Source organism: Haliotis rufescens, unplaced genomic scaffold (assembly GCF_023055435.1).
Source record: "Haliotis rufescens isolate VD_foot unplaced genomic scaffold, xgHalRufe1.0.p SCAF_68, whole genome shotgun sequence".
Taxonomy (NCBI): domain Eukaryota; kingdom Metazoa; phylum Mollusca; class Gastropoda; order Lepetellida; family Haliotidae; genus Haliotis; species Haliotis rufescens.
Window position 1 is genome coordinate 215,594 of NW_025964359.1, and position 25,178 is coordinate 240,771.

The 25,178-nt window shown below is 42.7% G+C and overlaps 1 protein-coding gene across 2 annotated transcripts in view; it reads left to right on the forward strand.

Moving 5' to 3' along the window:
- The first annotated feature begins 6,897 nt into the window (after positions 1–6,897).
- Positions 6,898–25,178, forward strand: part of LOC124146125 (probable G protein-coupled receptor 85) — a 30,180-nt gene continuing 11,899 nt past the window's right edge. Inside the window, exon 1 of one of the 2 annotated variants that reach the window (XM_048387195.1) lies at positions 6,898–6,975. The gene's annotated coding sequence lies outside the window, so the exon portion shown is untranslated. Of the gene's footprint in view, positions 6,976–19,065; positions 20,197–25,178 lie in introns of those variants that run through there. The other variant, XM_046516251.2, reaches the window with a different exon arrangement.

The following is a 25,178-nucleotide window of genomic DNA, read 5'->3' on the forward strand; positions in this document are numbered from 1 at the left end:
GAGAGAGGAGAGAGATGGGGAGAGGAGAGACAGAGAGAGGGAGACAGAGAGGGAGAGAGAGAGACGAGTGGGTGGGGAGAGAGGAGAGAGCGGAGAGGAGAAAGAGAGAAAGGAGGGAGAGAGAGGAGAGAGACGAGGGAGACGAGAGAGTGGGGGAGAGAGGGGAGAGGAGAGATAGAGAGAGGGAGAGAGAGGGGAGAGAGAGACGAGTGGATGGGGGAGAGAGGAGAGAAGGGAGAGCGGAGAGGAGAAAGAGAGAAAAGAGGGAGAGAGAGAGAGAGGAGGAGGAGAGAGGGAGCGAGAGACGAGGGAGACGAGAGAGTGGGGGAGAGAGGAGGGGGAGAGGAGAGAGAGGGGGGGAAAGAGAGTTATTTATAACTGTCTGCTTGTATATATAATCGACGTAGGGCCAGAAAAATCAGGGGTCGCACCCTTCTATTGGTGAATATATATTGGAAGGAATCACAATTCATTGATCACAGCGTTATTGTACAGTTATTGCTTGCACTGATGTCTCCAAAAATGTTGTCTTATAAATATATCACTAACAACTTTATACACGTGGAAGTAGATGTTATTGGCTCCAGCAGATCGTTCATGTTAACGACTCACAAAGGATCGCAAGACATATACAAAAACATGGAGCCGAAAATCTGCTGACGAAGCGTTAAGACATATTTTCTCACTGAATTCAAGATAAACGTCTAATTCATCCATTCATCCACATGTACTTATATCAGAAAGTTGGCCGTAAAATGACCTAATGATACCAATCTGTAGCAAATAGTCTTAGAAGCGGTGGCCAGACACAAGAACTCATCTAATCAAATGGGTCGATACTTGAGAAGCACACAGGTACACCCAGCCATGTCATAAAACCATCAAAGAGCCACGCTTGTATCGATGAGGCTAAGCGCTGTCTGTTATAGCAGTTGTAACCCCGAGACGAAGCCAATCACGACGTGTATGATACCGATGTCGCAGACGCTGTTTTTGAGTCCCCAATCAGCTACGTCTGTACTCAAGTATGTATTTAACATCCCAGCAATCCGTCTGATGGCGGTGTGTAGACGGTGCTCCGTCTTGGTTTAGTGTTTGTTCCGAGACAACTCGGAGGCGGTGAGGGACATGGAGTATCATGTTTTTTGTTTATTTTTACGGATCGATTATGTTGTTATCGATTTGACGTTATGTATGTAAAGAATGGGAACTAGAAAATGTGTGGCTGACAGGAGCATCCAATGTGTGACTGACAGGAGTATCAAATGTGTGAATGGCAGGAGTATCAATTGTGTGACTGACAGAAGTATCAAATGTGTGAATGGCAGGAGTATCAATTGTGTGACTGACAGAAGTATCAAATGTGTGGCTGACAGGAGTATCCAATGTGTGGCTTACAGGAGTATCCAATGTGTGACTGACAGAAGTATCAAATGTGTGAATGGCAGGAGTATCAAATGTGTGACTGACAGAAGTATCAAATTTGTGTCTGACAAATATATCAAATATGGTATTAATTCGAGTGTCCCTCTTTTTAATTCAAATATATGTTGACCATTTAACATTCAGCTTTATATTTAAGATAGTATATTTCCTATGGATGGTTTGAAACAAGATCGAAATGCCAACTACTGAATTAAAGACAAGTTCGTTCTATTAACCGGTCAGATTCTGATTCGATTATTTCTAAATGCGCTGCCATTACTTCCGCCCCGAAGAAAATCTACCTATGAATCGGTACACTTTGACAAAACACCAAACAACATTACCTCCCGGCCCCTAAACCTGACAACCGCCATATTTTCTTAAACAATTTCCCGTTGCACTACATTCCCAGGGAAAACCTCCTCATCTTCCTTATTTTGTACTTACCATTCCCAAACACCGGCCTATCTTCCCGAGGCAAGGGCGTTAACTAACTATAAAAGTCCAGTTTCCACCCTTGCCGAACTAGGCTGGAATTTCCAGGCTCGGTCGTAACACCAGCAGTGGCTGTTACGGGTTATGTCCCTTCTATGTTCCTGCTATTAACCAATCAGATTGCATTTCTAATTTCACTTGCATTTGCTTCAAACAAAATGGCGGCGCCCAGTCAAGGCGATCTGCTCGATAATCAACGTCTGTATTGTAATAAAACGGGTCTTATCCCGCGAAGTGCATCAAATCACGTGAGCACCTTGATTAAAAACATGAAAGAATTTGCAAACTATCTGTCGACGCCCAGTTTGCAAATCCGGCAGTCGAGGGAAATCTGCACGTTGAAATCCATGTTGTTTACGAACAGGATGTTACTCCATAATTGCAACCTTGTTCGGCAAGGGTGGAAAATGGACTTTAATAGTCAGTAAATTCCCTTGCCTAGGGAAGATGATACCGGCCACACAGCCACAGACACCGCCACAACTGACATCGACCCTCGCTACTGAGGCCATAGTTCCTGTCGTACCGTTAGGTACTAGCTTTTAACTCTCAACATCATACTTTCATACTTACAGAAACCTATGATCGTTGACTCGAACTCCAGACTTAAAGCCCTGATTATGTTTCTAGGTTTGTTAGCACCATACCCATGTTCGAAGGTTTTATGCAAGTGGTAAACTTCTAAAGACTTGCCTTACTTCGGGCTTTCCACTCATATCAAGCTGTGATATAACAGTACTATATATATAGTTCGAACTGGCGTTAAACCACTCACTCAATCAATCAATCACTCACTCACTCAATCACTACACGCCCGACCACATCTTCTTCATACAGATGTACCTCCTCCGTTGGTGTCGGTCCGGGCGGGAGACAAACAGAATTGTTCTTCAGCCAAACGGTAGACAAACACGTATATTACAGGTTGTCCTTACTTCTGTCTATCTAAACTATGTTATCCGTGCCAAGAAATAATGTTTTTAACCTGTTTAACTACTTTTTCATCACTAGAATGGTAGACCACTTTTGTGTAATGAGCCGTACCAAGTGTATGATCCAGACTTGATTATTTACAGACCTCCGTCTTAGAGCTGGAATATTGCATAGTGCGGCGTTAAACAACAAACAAACATACAAATTGGTATTGCTGGAACGATGCTAAGAGTTTGCAAAACAACTTCACTCACTCACTCGGGTGATTCAGGGCCCATTTTTATGTGCGGAGTTACCTCCCTTACTTGCGTCAGAATCCGATGATCTTGAGTTCGAATCCCGGATTACCCCTGACTAGGATCTTTGATCTCTCAGCACTATGACGTACTAGTTGATCGCTTCAGGCTTTCCTCTCACATAAAGCTGACACACTCTGATACAAGCGAAATCCTGTTCAAAGCGGCTTTAAACCCAATTCCTTCATTCATACACCAGCACCTTATATCACCCCTCTCTAATTCCCAGCAATCCATTTTAATCCCCGTGCCTCCCTCAACGCTAACAGAGCCTAGTGTCAGTTTCACTGTCTCCCATCAGACGTGCTTGCTTATCATTGTCTTCATCCACCAGACTGTCTAATACGATTTATAACCCCAGTCTGTTGCTTAAGTATGTTTGTACAAACACATGTTCGATTAGGCAGCGTGGCAAATAGCTTCTTTTAATGTCCTTTGTCATTATACGGAACCGTTATTCCTGCAATTCTGGCTTTTTATTGTAAGAGGGCTTCCCCAAACAGGATTAGTACACAATCAGACAAAGAGTAAAGGGGGAAATACCCTCCTTCATGGTGGCATTCCCGCACTAAGTCGGATAGGAATGAGAAGAACTATGAAAGTTTAGTCATGACGGCCGTGAGTCACTTTTTGATGTGTCAAAAAAGGTCGAAAAACGGTCTTTCTTTATAACAGTTTTCCATCAAGCCGAAAATTCCATTCCCGAGTGTTAATTTATGATTAATTACGAGGGTCGTACCATATCATTTGTTTCCGGCTTAGGGTCTATGAATATGTATGAGATCATTATTGGTTAATATCGCAAAGTCTTGTATTTTGGGGAAATAATAACCGCATCAATAGACTGATGACTTGTACGGGGCAGTAATAAAACACATCCTTTCTGTTTTATCTCTTCCGACACAATTTTGCTGAGATTAAATACATTCCACGTTTCTTGTCTTGTAAGAGTCGATAGGTGTTATGTCAAAAGCAGATGCAACCAAATGATTTAAACATAATGTCACGGTGATTAATGTTATATCTAAACCCACATTTTTAGATTATATTCTGAGGGAGTGAGAGGTGAGTTTGGCTTAACGCAGCTTGTGGAGGAAAGTGATGTGATGCAGGTCTCAGACGTTTACCACTTTGGTGAAACCCAAGAGTATGGGTATGGTGCCGACAAACCTGGAAACATAAGCAGGATTCGAACCCACGATCTTAGGTTTCTGGCACAACAAAGAGAAACAATTCTTCAAATTGTGAGTGAATGAGTTGGGGTTTTATCTGCTTTTAATTTTATTCCATCAACAAAAAGGTGGGGTACACTAGATTTGAGCACCGTTGTAACAAATACCCACTGGCACAGTCCGGATTAATACATGCCGAGATACTTACGAGATCAGGCTCGCGGACTTGGTTGACGCTTGTCCTCGTATCCCAATTGTGTGGATGGATGCTCATGATGTCTGTCACTGGATTGCATGGCCCAGACTCGATTATTTACAGACCGCCGTCATATAGCTGGAATATTGCTGAGTGCGGCGTTAAACAACAAACAAACAAACATGTCCGGATTAACGAATCTTGGGTTCAGAATAGTGAGTATTTATAACTACGATGAGATGGATTGTTGGGATGGAAACTGCAATGTCCGGTTTAAGGGGGGTAAACTGTTTAGGGTTGTTCCTTTTATAGAATATCCTTGCAGAGGTAAAAAATATTTCGAAATAGAGGCGTAGAGAGCAGACAATAAATGCAAGCTGGGCAGAAAGATCTTTGGAGAAATCAATGAAATCTATCATCGCTGATGAGAATGTTGTTTTTACGAGAATAACCTATATTTTTTTTCACATTATTGAACGCTCAACACCTCATGACAATAGCCTAAAGTGCAGTGTGTCAAGTGTTATTTACACTGATCAGATTCGCGCAGATGACTCCTTGCCCATGTAATTCCTATCTTCACAAATATGTTTTGTACTTCACACAAGAATGGGAAAAACCTAAAAGCGTAGTGTCATGTCCTGTTTGAACATATGGGATTCCAACAGAGCACTCTCATCAACTAAAGATGCCCCTAATCGGAAATCCATGCATACCGTGTCTGCCCATGCGCAGCAATCTGCCGACGGCTTCGAACCGGAAGTACCAGGGGAGCCATCTTGTCCCTGCGTCCGGCCCCCTGGGATGTTAAATTTGGCCGGCAGATCTCAAAAAGTCATTCCACTGATGGCAAAGTTCTGTCAACTGAGAAAATTTCCCCAGGATGCAGTTTTTGTAAACAGATTGCAGCGGAGCTGGTAAAGTCACAGAATTTCTGCCGGAAGCTAAATGAAGCATGCATTTCGTAATGGTGGCCTCCTTAGAGGGATTCACTTAATGTGGAAGTAATTACAGACAGGACATATCACAATTCAGACTAATGTGCCTTCAAATGTTCCCCAGTCGCTCCTCAAGGTATGCGGAAGTCACATTTTAAGCTATCAGCTGTGGTGTTTGAGCGGCGGTGATGTAGCAATTCCAATTCGCAAAATGTTGTTGAGTTCCACCTTCGGTTTCATCACAGATCGTAAAGTTGCCTTCTTTTAGAGACCTTTGTTCCGTTTGCAATAGAAATCCCCAGAGATTGCACATACATGTATAATCATATCATTACCCACCACCATGTGTCATAATTTCACGTTAAAGAAGAAGCCTTATATCACTGACAAAAACAATTTTTATAATACAACTTCACATAGAACATAATATGCTTCTGTTTCCAATAAACCCAATATTGTTCTTGTTTTTCAGCTGTACATCATTGTTTTGTACAGCTTTTGAAGTCCATCTGTCAAAAACATGTTCAGTTATTAATCTAGATATATCGACTTTGCAGTAGAAAAGACGTAACACTTTGCAAATAGTTGCCTCAATCTTTATCTGTTGTTTGTTAGTAATGCGTTGTCTGTGTCCTAAACGGAAAGCGAAGGCGCTTTTGAAGTAATTCACGCTTTTCCAGTGTTTATTTTATCGACTGGGACCCCCTTAAACATCTCGGTACAAATTGTGCAGCATGAAAAACTGAAGGATGCTCCACTGAATTCTCTGCTTATTCTAGCTCCATCATCTCCCTGTAGTTTTTGGGTAGCGCTGAGTTTTATCTTCAACGAAACGCTCACTGATCTTTGTATCCTCCGCATTGCCTCAAGTCATTTCTAATAGCCCTTCGAGCTGTAATCACGCTTTAAAGATAATGTAAATAAGAGTGAATGATTGATCGTGGCCGGAATGGGTTTCTTACTCCGAGGAGTTCGAACAAAAAGCAACAATGAAAGCATAAAGCCGTGAGTTCAAAAAATCGCCAACGACGTTTCAAAACCATCGAAAAAGCAAATCTTCCCGAACTTCCTAAATATTCAACTGCAATCAAATTACGGAAACGTGTGAGTTTTTACCCCGTTGACATGACAACAGTAATTTTTAAATCCAACAGGTCCATGTGAAGATATTGCTGGATCTAATACACTCGATTCTTATGAAATGGTAATTGGGCTGGATACGGTCGCATCTTTTGGTGGCATTGAATTCATAAATAAATATTAGCGAAAGATATCGTCTTTTCTGATTGCCTGATCACTGTATCTATGCTTGACTATCGACCTGGAGGAATTGAGGAAGAGATGTTTACACTGGAGTGTCCACAAGTCGATTGGTGAAAGGCAAGATATAATCGTATTATGTTTTGCTATAATTGCCTCGCTCGTCAAGTCTCGACACTGAGTCCGGTAGATCGATCCGGGAATGGCTGTTGAATAACTGCCGGAAAAACCGGATGTTTGGAAGAGGAAGAACGAGGAAGGTCGGTAGTACTCCAAGCTTTCTGTCGTCTTGTTAGTTCAAGGCTTTTCATACCGTTTGCTGTTATATCCCTTTCATCTACGATCCCTGTGGTTTTATTGATACCTGGGATGATCGATATTTACTCAATTACTTTATAACATCCCCCATTAACTTGTAACGTGTATGGGGTCGGGTTTGGACACAAATTCGTATGTTGATGAATAAGTTTCTTTTAACATTTAGTTTGATGTTTACTATCGTGTATGTCGATTTGCCTGACAAAATGGGTAATATCAAGAGAGTCGCATCTTTGTAAGATGTGAAATTGGTAGGAATGAGATTATGTCAACATGTCATTTAAAAAAACCTTGACGTCGATATTCTTTGCAATCAACAGCAGCATCGGTGGTGAGGTGAAATGGGGTTTAACGTCGCGTCCAAGATAACTGCACTTATATAGCATGCACGTGTGTGTGTGTCTGCTTGTACTGGTCCGAAATGATGCCGATTTATAATGCTAGCTCACTGAGATACCATGCCGCAGTTTAACATAAATACCCCACTCAGACACAGTATACTGACTCCGAGCCGACCAGTCCTTGTTTTAGCCCCTTAATGCCGAGCGCCAGACAGGGTAACAACAAGTACCATCTTTTAACGTCTTTTGGTATGACGCGGCCGGGGATCGAACCCCGAACCTTCCGCTCTCCGGGCGGACGCTCTACCACTAGACCACGGAGGCGGTCAACAGCAGCATTGATGAAAGTGTCATATAACTAAAACCTGTCTGAAAATGTCTGCCAGCAACACCTGCTCCTTTAATGACGTCATGATGTTTTATGACACAGTTGTTACGTCAATGGATAACAAGTGGCATTGTAGCATATATATATTTCTTTCTCAAAATAGATTTCATTTTCCAACGGAGATTTATTGGTTGTCTTGAATTTAGATGAATACAAATGCATTCCCGGTGATTTTGATAAACTAAAGGCACTGTGCTTTATATTTCAGAGAATAGTGAATAGATCACATTAGTGATGTGGATAGATATATTCACAAATGAAGTATTCATTATGTGTAGGACCCGTGAAGATTCCGGGGTAGAATAGGTCTTCAGCAACCCATGCTTGCCCTAAAAGGCGACTATGCTTGTCGTAAAAGGCGACTAACGGGATCGGGTGGTCACGCACGCTGATTTGGTTGATGCGTGGATCGATGCATATGATGTCAATCACTGGATTGTCTGGTTCAGACTCGATTATTTACAGACCGCCGTCATATAGCTGGAATTTTGCTGAGTGCGGCGTAAAACAACAAACAAACAAACATCGTTGTATGACGAAAGAATGCATTTTTATGAATGATCGAGCAAGGAGGGAAACAAAGCATAAACCTTTCTCAATCATGAGATTGAACAATGTATTGGGCAAGGCAGTGTTATGTTTTGTCATATCCCAAATATAAAACTTCAACGTCAGAGAATAATTAGTCTCGGTTGTCTGCCAAAACAAATTCCATTTGGCGTGAAAGGCTAAACAGCTGTGAAAATATAATGAATGGATCCCAGGCGTTTGCGAAAAGGGAGTAAGCATGTCCTGCCCTACCGGTAGCACCGCCACTCACATAATTTGCATCAAAATGTAAGTGTTAGATGCCTGCCGCCACGTAACAGTATTTATGCCATACGACGGCGTCATCAGGTCACGGACGCCCAGTCGTCCAAAGCGCCGCCATTCGCTGTGTCTCTTATGCTGCCAACGTCTCATGTTTGGTTAAAATTCTAGATTGGCCCTGATTCTTTCTTTGTCAGTGCAATACCCGGGCTAGCGGGTTCACCCAATATCTACATTCCTTCGGACTTTCATACCACTTCAATCTGACCCACCGTCACCCAATCTATCTCACTCACTCACTCACTCACTCACTCACTCACTCACTCACTCACCAGTGTCGTCAGTCGGCTGACTCACTCTCGGTCTAAAGAAAATCTCACTATTGAAGGGACATTTTAAAGGTTCCAAGAACTTGTAATCAAGTAACAAAAGCTATTACATGTAATTAATATAACAGCTTCGTATATATGTCTACTTCCTTGTATCCCCGTGAGATTACGGGGAATTGGTCCCTTAGAACCTATATTGGTTGTAAGAGTGAGTGTGTTTGGTTTTACGCCGCTTTTAGCAATAATCCAGCAATATCACGGGGGGGGGGGGGGGGGCACCAGAATAGGCTTTACACATTGTACCCATGTCGGGAATCGAACCCGGGTCTTCGGCGTGACGAGCGAACGCTTTAACCACTAGGCTACCCAACCGCCCCAAGTTGTAAGAGGCAACTAAATGGATCGGGTGGTCAGGCTCGATCACTTGGATGATGCCCCGACGATGTGGATCATTGTTCGCAATGTCAGTCACTGGATTGTCTGGTCCAGACTGGATTATTTACAGGCCGCCGTCATATAGCTGGAATATTACTGAGTGCGACGTTAAACAACATCACAACCTTGTGTTGATTTTAGTCGAGAAATATGAAGCATCGTTTTTAGAGAAACATTTGCTGGAATTAGGCAATACAGGATACACTTTATTCGATTTAATCATTCAAAAAAACGATTAGGATCTACATACTTCTGGTATAATACAATGAAACCGCGCTCGTTCTGAATAATGGCCTTGTGGACTATTAGTTTGGGAACATTTATTTAATATACAGTTAGAGTGAGTGAATTGGGTTTAAACGCCGCTTTTAACATTATTCCAGTTATATCACGGCGTGTCAGCTTAATGTGGGAGGAAAGACCGAAGTGATGCATGTCTCAGACATTTACCACTTCGGTGAAACCCACGAATACGGGTATGGAGCTGACAAAGCTAGAAACATAATCGGGGCGAACCGGGATTCGAACCCACAATCATAGGTTTCTGGCGTGCCCAAGGGACCCAACTCTGCACAGCGAATCGCGGCGCCTTAGACGACTGGGCCACCCGTGCCCCCAATATACAGTTAGAAGGATTATACTATTAGCGTTTATTTGTTAATGCGGACATTTGTCAATATGGACAATTTCTCTTTACAGCAGTTCCGTCCGGAATTGCAGGGTTTCATTACAACTAGCTATAATTGTGGCGCATTGATTTGTATATTGGAGATGCGGCGATTTTGCACCCCGCAGGACCAGTAGGGCTCTCCAAGGTACCAGTGCCAATATAGCGGGGGATGTTGAGATAACGAAGGTTGTGATAATGGGAGTTCAATGTACACTCGTTTGTTTCGTTGGACTATTACATGCCTACAATGCCTGATTAGGCTCCGCCGCGATAGAACAAGGAGTCATCTGGTATTCCTCCCATTCTGAATCGACCTATCCTCATGGCAAATTTGAGACAACCCAGACCCTTATCGTCAATATTGTCGCTCAGATCTAATTCACCTAAAGCCAATTGTTGTCAAATTTAGCGTTTCTCGGTCTTGTGTCCCGTGCGCTGTGCGGGCTAATTGTTTTAATATTCACGACAGCGGCGTGGCTGCTGCTGCAGAGATGGGTGTCGTCGATGACGGAACCTCGCACCGTTATTTGCGAATTTGGCGACAACGCTCAGGGTGGTTGAAGAATCTTGTTAAACCCGATAATTGGTTTAACAACTATTGTATGTAGGTGGTGCTGGAATTGGCGTGCCTGGAATAGTCGATCAGGGGTGTTTGGAGAGTCTTGGTCTCATTGTATGTAATGATTATACATTCTTGATGGTAAACAGCTCACCGCGAGGGGCACCTGTTATCAAATTACAGACTAATTCCAGTAAGAAGCTGAATCAGAGTGAAATAAGATTAAGGGAGGGGTGCACTTAAATAAAGCGGCCTTAAAGGCGCAAGTCACTTTTGGATTGACACATATATTAGATTTCGAATTTTTATTTTTATTTCAGACTTGCTGCAAGAAGTCCCCCGACACTAGCCTTGATTACCCTGTCTTGTACAGAATGGCAATGTTAATATGACTGTCGGCTGAAATAGATCAATCAGAATAAAGGATTCTGTCGCTACCCCTCATGAATGTGACGCCCCAAATAAAGCCAATAAACAGTGTGTGTGAGAGGGCTTCATTGAAGCGAGAGGCACAGTTGATACAGAATAGAATGTCCCTGTGAGGAGCTTTGGTAACCATAACACTATCGTGACGCTATGTAGTGTTTGATAATACAAATAACACGGTGGTAAAACGCTTTGAAAAATAATGTGTAGTCGACAAATGCGTACGTTTGAAAAAAACGGGCCGTGGAGACCACATAAAATGGTCAAATTTGATACTTTTTCAATATTATTAAACTCATGTTTTTACTTCTCAGCGGGACGATCTGTGGACAGCTCCGCGGAGTTTCTAATGAGTCAATGAGCGTCGGATCTTCGCGGTCGGATGCTTAGTGGATTTAAAGGCTCGGGTTCGATTCCCGACATAGGTACAATGTGTGTAGCCCATTCCGGGTGTCCTCTGCCGTGGTATTGCTGGAATATTGCTAAAGCGGCGTAAAACCATACTCACTCACTCTTGTTTCTCGGTAGGAATGAGCGAAACATTCAGACCAGAATGTCTGATGTATGTATCTCAAAAACGACGTTAATCGGGCTGTTCAAAATGTAAATGATAAAAACCGCGCTGTTATATTGGTGCGGATATTTTATATACCTTGTCGTTTCTGAGCGCAATGGTATCTACACTCGTCGAAGGAATATTTGAGTGCTGAGTTGGATTTCTATATTTGTTTCCAAACCGAATCGATGTATAATAGGAAGCCGATTCCTTTTAGAAAACTCACATTTCATCTTCTCAAGGACACATGCATCCTTCGTTTTGATTGGGTCAGGGATCGCTAAAGGTTTACCTGATGCGACCTTCTCAAGTAGATAGGTATCATATCGGGATTTTCTATGCCGACTAGATATGTTTTCAGCTACACATGTAAAACCCGACATTTAAAAAAAAAATTGAAACTATGAGCCTAACTTAAAAAAACTTGAAAGCCTCTGGTAAATATGTATTTTTTGTGGCAGACAATGTCTTTTTGCAGACATTTTTTTTCTTTTCTGACGCATTCTTGTTTTTTTTCAAGCATTTTCTGGAGAAAAGAAAACATTTTTTTAGTTTATAATAAAATTCCTTACGCCCAATGGAATCATTTTTGTCGGATAATCGATACTGGTTATACTCTGGCATTGACGGATGATCTTTTCGTATACATATATGTGCTCGGAACACACTCTGAGTCTTGTTCTTGACGAGCAGACCCGTGAAGATCCGGTCTTCAGCAACCCATGCTTGCACTAAAAGGCGACTATGCTTGTCGTGAAAGGCGACTAACGGGATCGGGTGGTCAGGCTCGCTGACTTGGTTGATGCATGTCATCGATCCCAATTGCGTGGATCGATGCTCATGATATCAATCACTGGATTGTCTGGTCCAGACTCGATTATTTACAGACCGCCGTCATATAGTTGGAATATTGCTGAGTGCGGCGTAAAACAACAAACCATCTTAACGAGGACAGACTGTAACCTTATGCCATACAAATGTCTGTATGAAATTAATAATTGATAAGTTACAATTCTAACGTCCGTGGTAAAGTGAATTAAGAGCAAGCAGATCGTGTATGCACATCGTTATACCAATATATTAATTCTCGAAGAAGTTAATATTGCATTAGGTTGTATATTAGTTTGACCACCACTCTTCAACAGCTCTGAACCGGCATACTGTAATTAATGAGTAAGATTTTACGTCGTTCTAGCAATATTCCAGCCATATCATGGAGTGTGTGAGTATGGTTTTACGACGGGTTTAGCAATATTCCAGCAATATTACGGCGGGGATACCAGAAATGGGCTTCACACATTGTACCCATATCAGGAATCGAACCCGGGTCTTCGGCGTAACGAGCGAAGCCTTTACCCACTACGCTACCCCACCACCCCAGCCAGCCATATCACGGAACGATACGCAAAGAATGGGCTTCACGTATTGCATTCATGTTGGAAATCGAACCAAGGTCTTTGATAAGCCAAATTTTTAAGGCCAGGGAACCTCATTGTCCTGTCTGACAGTAAACATTCCGCGGCGGCATTCTGCTTCTACAATCTCTCTTGGTTGATTACCTTTCTGAGATGATATTTGTGCAGAGCCAATGATACTCCTTATCAACATACAACTCCCGTGTCAATATAGTCGAAGCATCTTATGGTGAGCTGATGGACTCATAAACAATGGACAAGGGGCGGGAGGGACTTGTTTATCATAGCTTATGTCCTATTGCAGGAGTACGGTTGTGCGCCGACAGGCAACGAACAAACACTTACTTTTGCAAACGTGGCGGTAGCTACCGTCAGGGTAGGACATGCTTACCAGTTTCGCGAACACCTGGCGTCATTTCCAGTGATCCATTCAAATAATTGTCACCACTCTTTTGCCTTTTATGCCAAATCGAATCGAGACTTATTATTCTGACGTGTTGACGTTTTAAATATTTTTACCTATATGAATGCAACCAGTTAAAAATTGAGTCTGGACCAGACAAATAGTGATAGTGTGTGCAGCGTCCCAGGACGTCGATGATATGCAGTCACTATCACAAAGCGCTGAGCCTGACCAGCCGAGCCAGTTACTTTGTAAGACCTGGGACCTGGGGTAAACGCTGATTTGAGCAGTATTCCAGTTATATCACGACAGGGGGCGGGCGGGGGATCTTAGACGTTTACTACAACGATAATACCCAGAGCTTGGATGAGGTTTTGACAAAGGATAAAAAATGTTGCGAATATAGAATTCGAACCCATGGCATCGGATCCTGGTACGGCGTAGAGACGCAACTCTGCATAGCGAGTTGTCGCGCCTTAGACCACTGACTAACACACACACACACACACACACACACACACACACACACACACACACACACACACACACACACACATACACACGAGTCAAGGGAGTTAAGTGATTACAAAAGTCCAGTTTCCACCCTTGCCGAACTGAGTTGGAATATCTGGGCTCGATCGTAACGCCACCAGTGGCTATTGTGAGTTATGTCCCTTCTATGTCCCTCCTATTGACCAATCAGATCCAACCACTCATATCACTTGCATTTGCTTCAAACAAAACGTCGGCGCCCCGTCAAGACGATGTGATCGATAATCAAAATCTGTTTTGTGGTAAACAGGTCTAACTTGGCGAAATGCAATCAAATCACGAGAGCACCTTGATAAAACGCATGAAAGGATTTAGAAAACATCTGTTGACGCCGAGTTGGCGGTACGCATGTTTTGCAAATCCTCGATCGAAATCGAAGTTTACGAACCGGATGTCGATTTCGTTACGCGATTTTGATTGGATTATACGTATAACTCCATAATTCCATCCTAGTTCGGCAAGGGTGGAAACTGGACTTTCATAGTCAGTTAACCCCATTGCCTCGGGAAGAAGCGAATAGGTGGGAAATATATTCATTTGTAAGCACCATACCCGTGATCGTGGGTTTCATCGAAGTGGTAAACGTCTGAGACCTGCATCACTTCGGGCTTTCCTCCCACATTAAGCTGACACGCCGCGATATAACTGGAATACTGTTAAAAGCGGCGTTAAACCCAACTCACTCACTCACTCACTCACTCATCACGACTCCCACAGCTTCACTATGCCAGTGTTGTATAATCACGACCGTGTAAGGTGAGCTCCTGAACCTCCAACGTGTACACCCGCAGGCTCATTAGCCCATGTGCCAGTCACTGTAGATGCACACGGTCCCCGGGGAGCTGCACGATGGCCGTACCCACGGGGCTTCCCGTCACTGGTTCCGGTGTCTCACAATGCAAATAATTAGTTCGTGTTGTGTTGCGGTGAAATGTGGAAACTCCGCATATGAAACATGTTGGTGGCGTGCGCTGATAGCGTGTGTCGCGAGCGTGCTCATCTCGTCCACTGGTCATATCTGTCCTGAGATATCGGGATTAATATTCAATATAAGCCCACCTGCGGACTACTTACAAAAATTAGATTAAGTACCTTGATTAATCCTCTGATGAATTGTGACCGCACTACATGCGGGTGATTTATAAGTAAACGGACAACAAGTAAAGTATTCATTGGACACGATCTGCACTGTTTGTCATCCCAGATAAGATGAAATGTATATATTTGCACAAGGATTAATGTTCAGCTTGGCTTTGTTATAACAGTTGAGAAAATGAGGTCACAGTTTCTGTTTCAATAACCTTCAGGGGGTTTTGACAGTGACAGGGTTGGGTGAGGTGGAATGGGGTTTAACGTCGCGTCAAAGATTATTGCACTTATAGCGAGGTGCATGCATGTGTATGTGTGTGTGGCTGCTTGTACTAGTCCGGACTGATGCCGATTTATTGTGCTAGCTCACTGAGATACCACGCCGCAGTTTAACATGAATACCCAACTCAGACACAGTATAGTGACTCAAAGCCGACCAGTCGTTAATTTAGCCCCTTAATGCCGAGCGCCAGACAGGGTAACAACAAGTACCATCTTTAAACGTCTTTTGGTTATGACGCGGCCGGGGATCGAACCCCGGACCTTCCGCTCTTCGGGCGGACGCTCTACCACAAGACCACGGAGGCGGTCTGACAGTGACAAGAGGCAAGATAATGAAAATAATGATAATTTACCCAGCTGACTACGTTTTGTATTTGATAGCAGCAAAATAATGAATTCAATATTTGAATATCGGATAAAGGTTTACAGTCACAAATTTGTATCATCCTACCGGGTACCCATTGAAACAGAGGCATGTTTCCAACAGAGTCATTTGCCTCACGGAGACACCACATGTAACCCGTATGAGCAGGACAGTAGCCGTCAGGAGTCAAGCCGAACACGGTCACCCATCCACCTACTCTCCGCAACCAGTGTTGCTTAACTTTGTCTGATTTATGACTTGTGACATGTACGCAGCACAAAGGACCACGTCCCACCACCTTACCCAAACGTAAATGTCAACCCAATTACGCGATGAAGATTTATCTTTAAGTGCAGGTTCTAAAGTACCCATCAGACAATATGACGAACCGGAATAGAATATTCTCTCGTGCCATTAGCCATTTAACTTGAAAAACTAGAGAGTTCATGTTACTCAAAATGAAGCCATTAAAAGCTGCTCGCGCGTTGCATTACCTTTGATTTACCTGAGCTGATTACATGGTTAGCTAATGACAAGGGGCATAATGAAGTCATTCTTTGACTAGCAGATAATTACATATGGGAGTTCATCATGATGATGAAAGGGATGTTTCCATGGTAACAGAGACACAAGCCTAATTCGCTGCAATGGGTAAACATGTCAGTATATTCTAGACGAAGATGGGACCACTTTACTCAACAGGGTGATCGATGGCGATTGATAAGAGTATCGTTTAAGACAGATCCCATGGAATTTTACTACCAAACAGTCATTTTTTCACCAATTAAGAGAAAGGGGCGATTATATCGTGGCTTATTCCTCAGCATAAAACAATTCCTCTCTCCAGACATAAACATTATGGCAAACTAATTGCCAACGTCGATCATTCATTTTGAGCACATGCTGCTGGCAGTGGATTTCCTTTTGCACAAAGACAGCAAAATAGTTTTTGTTCAAGCTTTTCCCAGTAAATAATATTTGTGTCGACAGTATCGGATGTAATTGTAACAGCTGTGTTTTAACCTTATGGTAACTATGCCACATGAAGGCAGGTTAAACGAGTTAAAGGTGTATTTTTTGTTAATTAGTCCGATGTTGTTTTCTTACAAAACCGGTTTGGCTTAAAACCGATTATCAACATCACCACGGTGCAGGAGCCAAGAGATCAAAGCGTTGCCTTTTCATGCCGAAAACGCGGGTTTGATACCCCGCATGGGTGCATTTGTGGAACTCATTCCTGGTGGTACACGCTCTTCATACAGTTCGAATATTGTTGAGGGGCGGTCGGGTAGCCTAGTGGTTAAAGCGTACGCTCGTCACGCTGAAGACCCGGGTTCGATTCCCGACATGGGTACAATGTGTGAAGCCCACTTCTGGTGTCCCCCACCGTGATATTGCTGGAATATTGCTAAAAGCGGCGTAAAACCATACTCACTCACCCACTCACCCACTCACCCACTCACCCACTCACCCACTCACTCACTCGAATATTGTTGAAAAGGCGTGTCAATAAATATTCACTCATTCACTCTGTAAACAAGATCAAAACTTTAAAAGGGCTTGTATGACAAAGATATAATCCATTTTTAGCTTAACATTTAATATTGACATCTCCATCCAAGGACATATTCATATATTCTGACACATCGTAACGTTATCTTCTTGCTTCTCTGCTTATGTAAAGTATTATTCATCAAATAACTGTTTTGGTGTCATACTAATAAATCGTTTAACATATTCACGATTTCGGCAGTCCTTTGGCAACGTGGAGTCTGTCTTTGTTGGAGCTACATTGCAGGATAGTACAACGTGCATAATGCTATTTCTAGCCATCTTCTCGAGGCAAGAGAGTTAACTGACTCTAAAAGTCCAGTTTCCACCCTTGCCGAACCAGGCTGGTATTATGGAGTTAGAGTTTGGCTGGACTAACGAGTCTATGCATAGTCCAATCAAAATCGCGCAATGGAATCGAAATCCGGTTCGTAAACTGTCATGCAGATTTCGGTCGATTGCAGGATTTGCAAAGCATGTGCACCGCCAACTCGTTGTCAAAAGATATTTGCCAAATCTTTTCATATCTATAATCAAGGTGCTCACGTAATTTGATGGACTTCGCGATGTAAGACCCGTTTTATCACAATATAGAGCTTGATTATCGACCAGATCTTCTTGACTGGGCGCCGCCATTTTGTTTGAAGCAAATGCATGAGATACGAGAGGTGGAATCTGATTGGTCCATAGGAGAGGCAAAGAAGGGACATAACTCATAATAACCACTGGTGGCGCTACGATCGAGGCCAGGAATTCCAGCCTAGTTCGGCAAGGGTGGAAACTGGACTGTTAAAGTCAGTTAACTCTCTTGCCTTGGGAAGATGTTTCTAGCTGAAATCACTCAACTCACAATAAAAGTGAGAGAGAGTAGGGTGTTAGTTCGCTTTTAACGTTATGCCAGCAACATCCGAAGGTTCATTCAAGCTATATGACGGCGGTCTGTAAATAATCGAGTCTGGACCAGACAATCCAGTGATTCATATCATTAACATCGATCCACGCAATTGGGATCGATGACATGCATCAACCAAGTCAGCGAGCCTGACCACCCGATCTCGTTAGTCGCTTCTTACGACAAGCATAGTGGCCTTTTACGGCAAGCATGGGTTGCCGAAGACCTATTCTACCCCGGATCTTCACGGGTAGTTAGGGTACGTTGACAATCATGCGGCGTTAAACAACAAACAAACAAATAAAAATTAACAGAGCGCTGGGGACCTATACTAACTTACTATCTTACTAACTGATTGTCTGTTTTGTTTGCGTCTGACCAAGCTGGTGTTTCGGTACATGATTACAACTGTACATACATACTTTCATATAGTGAGTGAGCTTTCTGGCGTATCAGTGGCAGGAAAGCCCGAAGTGATGTAGGTCTTAGATGTTCATCACTTTAGTGAAACCCACGCGCACGGGTATGGTGCTAACAATCCCAGACACATAATCGGGGCGAACCGAAAGTCGATCCCACGATCACAGGTTCCTGGCGTGCCAAAGGGACGCAACTCTGCACAGCGAATTGCGGAGAGCCTTAGACGACTGGGCCAGCCGTGCCCAAACTTTCACATAGTCAACAGTGAGAAGATCAATGTTGCCGCATGAAGCTAAATCCATTCCTTTACTATTTACAAGAGCCTTGAACAATATTTCTTCTTACGTTAAAGGTGAAGCATGATTCGTGTGTTAAAAGAACAATTTTGCCCAACTGTTATTAATCATGTAGACATATAACAAGACAGGCATCCTCATCATCCGACTACTACGTCCGTCCTCAGCATCAATTTCCGTAGAGAAGCCAGTCGGCTTTATGTTGAAGCTCAGTTCAGAGAGGGACACTGCTACTGAGCCATTGTTTTGATAGATAGGCTACAGGCTTTCCTTTTGTCTGTGAATAGACATATAACGATCGATCTGGCATGGGGGACGTTGTCCACGGTCCACCACAACGTTGAACTATGGTGTAGGGGATGAACCCATGCCTTCTCCTGTCGCATTACGACTTGAAGAAATTAGCAGAGCTACAAATGTACAATTGTGATGAATGGACAGACGTGCCGGGTTCTGCCAAGAGATGGGAGGCGCTTTTCAATCGATGGCTTTAATTACCGTCAATGGTGCCTTTGCTCACCGCAGTCCTAAACCGACCAGCTCAACCAATCGTTCATAACAATGAGTGAAATTTGTTGCAGGAATTCTTCCGCACTCATTTGGCAATGAACGCCACGGTGTAAAGTCACGTGAGGTGCACGCGCTCCTCGGAATCACTGGAAGTGTCGTCTGCTCCGTTCGTGTTTTACAGATCATTGCACGAACACGGATAAAAAAGGAATCGAAATCTTCAACTATTTTGTGACACTCTTTAAAGGGCAATTTCGCGATTCGGTTGTAGGATACGGGGCCATTATGAGATTGAAAACAAACTTATAAAGGTGTTCCTGCTAGGTATTGGCAATTCCAGGAACATCGAAAATCGAACAATGTACAACCACATCCATCAAGCAGAAGTAGTCACAGCGACACCGTCATCATAGAACAAGGAGCTTAAGTTTAAACAGACAGACAGCTGGAACCAAGGTTAGCCCAAATACATCAAACATGCCATTATAATTACTATAAAAATTCGGATCAAAAGCGCAAATGGCTCAAAGATCTGCTTCCAGGTGCACTTCTCGTCTTTAACGACAGCTGAACGAGATCTACACCTGTGTAAGGACTTTTAATCCTCAAGCATCTCCTATATCTCACCCAGGATTCTAGCCTCATCTTCCATTCACTGACAGGCTTGCGTGGTCCTGCGAGTTCCTCACAGATTGGTGACAGGGAGCCTGGCCATAAGAGTGTTTACCTTGCCGGCAGGTCGGAAGTATCTTCTCCGTTAGCTACTGATGTTGTTGGAGCTCCATGGTGCTTGAAGCTTAACTTCATCAATTTCCTGAATCAAGGCTGCTTGTGTGTGATCGGATCCCCGAGTAGATGCAAATATGGACAGACATGTAAGTTATCTTTGATTTCTCGCAACTCGTTTGTGTTGTGTAAGTGCATTTTAAGACGTGTCAGTGACTTCATGTATGTCTGTAAGGTCTTAAGGGAGTTTTATCGCCCTCTCTGTAAGTCCGAATTGTGCTGACGCCATGTCCTTGTTCTTGAGGACAAACGGTGCTTTAGATTCTCATTTATTTTTGTGAAGGTGTTGTTTGCCATACTTACTAAAATAGGGTGCGGTCAGGTAGCCTAGTGGTTAAAGCGTTCGCTCGTCACGCCGAAGACCCGGGTTCGATTCCCGACATGGGTACAATGTGTGAAGCCCATTTCTGGTGTCCCCCGCCGTGATATTGCTGGAATATTGCTAAAAGCGGCGTAAAACCATACTCACTCACTCACTCACTTACTAAAATATACATGAATTTGATTAATGTAATATTATACTATAGCGATCAATCCTATTTCACGAGAGTAAGAGATGTGAAACTTTAATTTTGATTAATCATAAATCATCTTCTGGTAATACTGACCACGTTTAGATTATTTTCTATTTTGATATAGATTCACGATTTGTTTTATGGTTAACGTATTTTAAGTGGCTTGTAATGTTCTCAAAGCTAATTACCTCATTGGTATCCGAATTGTTATTGTTTCCTCAAACACCTAGAAATACTGTTTTAGACTGTGACATCAACAAGGCCTCCTGTAATTTCAGATTTATAATAATCTGCATTTTTGTTCAATCAAAAAGGATTACTTGAATATAGGAACACTTTTTTCAAAAACACATTGATAAGCTGATTACCCAGTCTGTTAAAGACAATATGTCAGTCGTGAAAAGAGTTTATGTAAGTTCGAAAGGAGAAGTATATTAACGGCAAGGATTTGCGGCGAATTTTATTGGGGCATAAATAAAGTTTTGTTGAAATAAGCTTTATAAATATCCCATGTTACAGCCAAGAAGCCTGGTGCGCGATTTAAATTCTGAAAAATGCCTCCTTTATCGGTTTTCCAGTTCCACCATTAACTATAGGTATGTTTTTTATCTGGCAAAGGAAATGAAAGGACCTTGTATCAATGCCAGTATTGTTAGACCTCAATCCTAATCAAAATGTCACTACCTCCATTCAAGTAACATATTTCAGTTTGATTGACATACAGTGAGGCTAAACGTCCGTATTCCAAAGAGTTCCTCTTATTGTACATCTAAATGGCTTGGGCACACTACTTGACCTTATCTTTAGGAAACCAATCTCCAAGTTCTCCTCGTAGAAAAGATCTATAGTGTCTCTCCCATAACACATACACGGCATCGATAGGCAAAGCCATCGTTTTATAAGCACACGTTGCATAAAGTTGCCTTTGAGGCATGAGAAACGCGTACGTCTTAATCAGCATGGGAAAATGGGTTTCGGGCGATTGGAGATCCAGAACGATTTACACAGCTCTGATCTTGGTACAGGATTGATGTGACCCCTTCGTTAATGGGATATTTCCATCACGATGACCATGTTGATCGCGAGACTAATGTCGTAATGAGACCTTGTTTCATTGCGTTTCACTTCCTATTGTTTTTTGAGACTTTCAGATCGCTAATGACGTTTGATTGAGTTGGCCATTAACCCTGGTTCGTTTTGGGCGCTGTGTTGTTTGAAAACATTACCACATTCAGACGTATTTCATTTAGATTACTGCAAACAGAGTTTAATTTCGTCATGTTGGTGATGAAGACGTACAAGAGATGTTATTGGATACAGCATATAGGACTTATTTCCTTAGCCGTTCAATGATTTTATTTAAAGCCACTGCTTTTAGCACCTTCATCAACTTGGAACAGCTATAGCGTGGACGTCTTTGTGAGATTGTCAAGCAATAAAACGTTTATGTGTGGCCGTTTATAGTCTCAACAACTGATTGAACCAGGTTATTGTTAGTCATATCAGGAAATAAACCCACGAGTCTGAATTGCTCCTTTCCGGACCTGCCAATCCTTGAGTGTGTTTCCAGCTAATCATGTATTTTTAAATAATATGGGTGATAGTTACTAAGTTTCTTTTTTTTACAAGTTTAACATTTATTATTTGATTGAGATTGAGGCCAGAACCACAAATAAAACAATTTAAACTGTAAGTATGTGAGTTGAGGTGAGGTGAAATTGGGTTTAACGTCGCGTCCAAGATTATTGCACTTATATAGCGACGTGCATGTACGTGTGTGTGTGTGTGTGGCTGCTTGTACTAGTCCGGACTGATGCCGATTTATAGTGCTAGCCCACTGAGATACCATGCCGCAGTTTAACATGAATACCCCACTCAGACACAGTATACTGACTCCAAGCCGCCCAGTCCTTATTTTAGCCCCTTAATGCCGAGCGCCAGACAGGGTAACAACAAGTACCACCTTTTAACGTCTTTTGGTATGACGCGGCCGGGATCGAGCCCCGGACCTTCCGCTCTACGGGCGGACGCTCTACCACTAGACCACAGAGGCGGTCTGTACGTATGTAAACTATTGGCAAATATATCATTGCCAGAACATTGAGAGCAGAACAACTTCATTTCTGTAAATATAACACGTCAACGCCAGAGAATTATCACTATCGATTAACTGGGAAACAGATTTCATTCAGCATTAAAAGCGGTTGACATTTGTATGGATGGATCACTGAAAATCAGTGTGATGACACCAGGTGTTCTCAAAAAGGATAAACCACCCCTCATCCTCCAACACACCTGTCCAGCCCACACGTATTGATTGTGTGTTCTGACAGAGTGAGTAAGTGAGTGAGTACGGTTTTACGCCGCTTTTAGCAATATTCCAGCAATATGACGGCGGGGGACACCAGAAATGGGCTTCACACAATGTACCCATGTCGGGAATCGAACCCAGGTCTTCGGCGTGACGAGCGAACCATTTAACCACTAGGCTATCCGACCGCCCCTGTTCTGACAGAGTATGAAAAGGCACGCTGTGCAGAGTTGCGTCACTTGGGGATGGATGCCAGATATCTATGATCGTAGGTTCGAATCCCAGACTCGCCCTGGGCATGGTTCTTGGTTTGTCAGCACCATGCGTGTGGGTTTCACCAAAATGGAAAACATCTTCGACTTTTCAAAGCGGCGTAAAACAATACTCACTAATCTGACGGGGTATGAAAGAGCGGGACAGTTACGGTGAGTGGCGGATGCTTATGATAGAACACGACATGCTGACCCTTTTCGCAAACACCTGGTGTCATCACTGAATTTCAGTGATCCATTCATATCATTTTCACCCCTCTTTTGCCTTTTACGCCCAATGAATCTGTTTCGGCAGATAATGGTAGACTGGTATGCTCTGGCGCAATTGTCAAAGACTTCTGCTACAAATTGGGAATCTACAGTAGGGCGTTCTATTGCATCGCATTTCCAATTCTGACCAAACTGGTATTACTCTCCTAGAATCAGACCAGTCATATCAATCACGGTACCTTCTTGAAACATAGGGACCGCCTCCGTGGCCTAGTGGTAGAGCGTCCGCCCAGAGAGCGGAAGGTCCGGGGCTCGATCCCCGGCCGCGTCATACCAAAAGACGTTAAAAGATGGTACTTGTTGTTACCCTGTCTGGCGCTCGGCATTAAGGGGCTAAAACAAGGACTGGTCGGCTCGGAGTCAGTATACTGTGTCTGAGTAGGGTATTCATGTTAAACTGCGGCATGGTATCTCAGTGTGCTAGCACTATAAATCGGCATCAGTCCGGACTAGTACAAGCAGCCACACACACACACACACACACACACACACACACACACACACACACATGCACGTCGTAATATAAGTGCAATAATCTTGGACGCGACGTTAAACCCCATTTCACCTCACCTCTTGAAACATACGACAGATGGTTGCAGTTGTCTATCATTACATACGCGGATAGCATATGGTTGAATTCTGATCGCCTACACCAGTACGCATATTATAAGCTTTGTTATATTTTATTCAATCAGTGTCTAAGTTCGGGAGAAAAATCATTGATATTCATATTGTTTTGATCATGTATCATAGGTTCAGAGACATGCATATTTATGTCGCTCTCACTTGTCAACTGTCAATTTATGCCAACAATGTTCATCAATCACCAAGAGTAACCCCGCTTTTCTTTCAATGAAACCGTGTAATAGAAACTAATCGTGCCAAGAATACATTAATACCATGTTAAAACATCACAAAAAATTACATGCTGCCCAACCAGGGGATACATTAATGAAATCTATTTCTTTTGAATAAAAAAGACGACACAAAAAAGATGGTACTGTGGGTGAATTATCAGCAAGTGCGATCCCTAGGCTTTTAAGCGTTTCTGAACAAATTGTTCTTTGTGACATCGATTTTGTTTTTGTTATTTGAAAAGCGAAGTGATAGTTTCCAGGCTGCATAAACACAGATAAAATGTCACTTTTGAAATTTGGGCACAGTTATCCAGATCGAATTTCAGCCATCACGTTTTCTTGAATCCATAATTTTCAATTTTAGGCCCACTGAAACTACGAATGGCGGAATGTTTCGGAGTGAAAGCCACAGTGAACAAGATAATCTGTAGAAAATGAATTAATAATTGTTCAGCTTGAGTAATTTGCTCTTTCAGTAAATCATCTTTTTCCTGGCACACGCAATGAAATAATTGAAATAGCTTCATCGATTAGCTGATACACGGGTAATATCATCTTTCTCCGCCTGATTACTGTAATCATAATTAGTGTCAAATAATGTCATTGTTAGTGTTATTTATTATCCGTATGATGTAAAAAGCCGGACTATTATGTACAGAAACGGGAAAAAAACATCTTTTGGCTAATATCGGAAACGAGGCTTGCGTATGTGCACGACGTCTTGGTGTAGACGTGATCGTTCAATGAGTTACTAGCACTATACGTACAGCAGCATCACCAATTATGATGAAGTACTGCCGTAGTTCTACGGTTATCATGATTGTGATTATATGAATATTTACGATG